This window comes from Cebus imitator, unplaced genomic scaffold (genome assembly GCF_001604975.1).
Source record: "Cebus imitator isolate Cc_AM_T3 unplaced genomic scaffold, Cebus_imitator-1.0 Scaffold150, whole genome shotgun sequence".
NCBI lineage: Eukaryota > Metazoa > Chordata > Mammalia > Primates > Cebidae > Cebus > Cebus imitator.
This window is the reverse complement of record NW_016107465.1, coordinates 3,994,814-3,998,080: the sequence shown is the minus strand read 5'-3', so window position 1 is coordinate 3,998,080 and position 3,267 is coordinate 3,994,814.

The window sequence follows — 3,267 nt, the reverse complement described above, 5'->3', positions numbered from 1 at the left end:
AGGCACGCGCCACCATGCCCAGCTAATTTTTTGTAGTTTTAGTAGAGACGGGGTTTCACCATGTTGACCAGGATGGTCTCGATCTCTTGACCTCGTGATCCACCCGTCTCAGCCTCCCAAAGTGCTGGGATTACAGGCTTGAGCCACCGCGCCCGGCTTCATGCCTACTTTTTTGTCTTCACCATGTTAGCCCTGCTCTTTCAACTGGACAGTTCCACTTAAGAATCTGTTTTTCTGCTGTTATAAGAATGGTCCTCTAGGTGGCGCCATTTGCAGCTCTCAGCGTCTCCCTGGGTCAGCTTCTCTTTCTTCCTCATCAGCAAGTCCACTTTATTCCTTGGCCAAACAGCTCTTTCCCAGCTCTGGTAGGATCTGCAATGCTCTTCAGGCTGATTTCTAAAGTCTTCTGGGTGACCAGCGTGTGCCTCCTCATACTCTGGGTTAATCTGAGTGGTAGCTTGGGTAACTGCTTCTCCTGCACTCCACTAGCAATCCATTTTCTATACTGTATGTTAGCAACGAATGCTTCTGATTTTGTATTGTTTATTTTTGATGCACATGGCCCGTCTTGCCAATAGATTACAAAGCCTTTAAGGGCTTTGTATGTCTCAGGCATCTGGCATAACACACTGTCTGGGACAGGCAGTCTGCAAATGTGTGTTTGTTGATGATGTTAGGTGGTACCATTCTTTCGTTTATTCATTATTTACTCAGTAGCTGTTCTAGGCTAGGCCCTCTTTCTGGTGCCATGAGAAGTTATGAAAAACAAGGTCCCTGCTCTCAAGCATCTCCTAATTCTGAGGGGGAGGAGGGCAGAGAGAAAGAGAACACTAGAGAACGACAGTGGTATATGAAGCAGCCATGCTAGTGACTGTGAACAAGAGAGGTACTGTATTTTGCCTGTGTCGGATGACCTCTTTGGGCCTTTCCTTCCCCAGGAGATCCTTTTAGAAGAGCACCACCTTTTCATTATTTGACTGCAGAACCACTCCTTAAGACTGATTTATGCCTTTTGCTGTTTTTCTTTCCCAGTCCCCAAAGGACAGGGTGATATGACTGTTGGGTTAGCTATCCATCTCAGGATACCACAGAAAAGGTGACAGTCTTCCTGTTTTTTTCTGAAGTTCAGTGTTCCTGAGGTACTGCAATTTGCTTTTCAGCTCATTAGTAATTGTCCTTGAATTCTCAAATGGTTTATCTTCCTACTGTCTGTGTGGGGTGATTTGAAATTGCTGATATACTTTAAGGTGATTGAAAACCTTTTCATTCTTTAACATGCATCTCAATGCCCCTTTTCCTGCCATATCTTTTCCAGTTCTCCCCTTCCTTTTTATACCTTTATATTGTTACTTCCACCCCAAATTTTATGTAAATTGATTTTAGTCTTCTATTATAGCTGTTTAGAGCTTCAATATGTCATAAGATTATAAGCCTGTTGAGGGTAAGGACTATATTTTATTCATTTTAGTATCTCTCTCATCCTGCACCTTCACCTGTTACCTCCACATAGTAGGTAATGAATAATGTTTGTTGACTGAATGAACTGGGATTTTGTAACATGATCCCTGCGTAGTTACATGTTTTAGAGTCTGTGCTTGCAGAACATGGTCAACTGTCAGTCGTTTCTGCATGGGTTCTATTTGTTTGACTTAGTCTCTAGGAATATTTGCTTGGCAAATTCTCTCCAGATAATATGAAAAGGTTTTTGGATAGATCTGGGCTCAGACTTGGAATTTCTTTTCCTGCTTCCTTCTTGACACCCATATATGGCTTTATCACTGTAGAGCCTTGGTTTTTCTTACTTCCTGATTTCTCCCCAATACTTGAAACATTCTCCTATTGACTTGTATCCATTCAAGTATCTAAGTGCCAGGGAGTGTTCCTGATGTTGAGGGGATAAAGGGGAGACAAAACAGACTCTGACTGTATAACCCACTGAAAACAGGTGAATTCATCAAATAATAGGTCAATTCAGTCAAAACATATTACCTGATAGCCGGATGGCCCATTTTAAAAGACATTTTCAAAAGTCTCAGAGGATCCTTGGGTAGGAAACCAGACTTGAAGCTTCCTGTCATTTGGTTTTCTAGTGTTTTATGTCCTTCAAAGCTCATGTACATACATATATTAGGAGGATGCAATTTTTTCTCCTGAAGCCACTTTCTATTTTTGCACACTGAATTTCAATCTTTAATTTCTTTAGTCAATTAATTTTAAATTTTAATTTCACAGCAAGTCTAGCGGCTAATTTTGTAGGCATTCACGTAAAAGGGTCGAGTTTTGCCTTCTCTGCTCTCCTGGCTGAGGTGAAATTTAATTATTTTCTAGGTTTTTTTTTTTTTTTTTTTGAGACGGAGTTTCGCTCTTGTTACCCAGGCTGGAGTGCAATGGCGCGATCTCGGCTCACCGCAACCTCCGCCTCCTGGGTTCAGGCAATTCTCCTGCCTCAGCCTCCTGAGTAGCTGGGATTACAGGCATGCGCCACCATGCCCAGCTAATTTTTTGTATTTGTAGTAGAGACGGGGTTTCACCATGTTGACCAGGATGGTCTCGATCTCTTGACCTCGTGATCCACCCGCCTCGGCCTCCCAAAGTGCTGGGATTACAGGCTTGAGCCACCGCGCCCGGCCCTATTTTCTAGGTTTTAAAGAGAACCTAAAATATACATTTTATATCTTGACTTGCTTGATTTAAACCCTGGCTTAGAGTGTGTGTGTGTGTGTGTGTGTGTGTGTGTGTGTGTGAGAGAGAGAGAGAGAGAGAGAGAGAGAAAGGGTGGAGTAATGGCAAATGAAAGAAAGAAGGAAGTTAACACACCTGTTGTCTAAGAAGCCTATGTGAATTCTTGATCTGTAGCAAAAGCAGTCATGAACAGTACTTTACACTCTGGATCAGCAGGTTGCACTAGGGACACTTCAGAGAACACATGAAACGTGAAAAGGTGGTTTTCTTCATAAAAGCCCATTTTCTTTGAAGACCTCAGGTTCCTTTAAGGCAGGAAGTAACATGAGTTTCGCCTCCTGTAACTATTAAACCAAATAAAACCTGATTGAGCAAGAAGATTATTTTCGTGTGCTATTTATCAGATGATCACAATGAAATATGCATACGACAGTTAACTGCCTCAAATATGGCAAACCAAAATAAAAAAACAAACTAGAATGCCATTTTGCTGAGGTCATCTTAGTTTCTCTTCTATTTCATTCTTTCCATTTATTCCACATTATTTTACATCTTCCCGGAAGTCATCCATAATTGAGTGTAGAA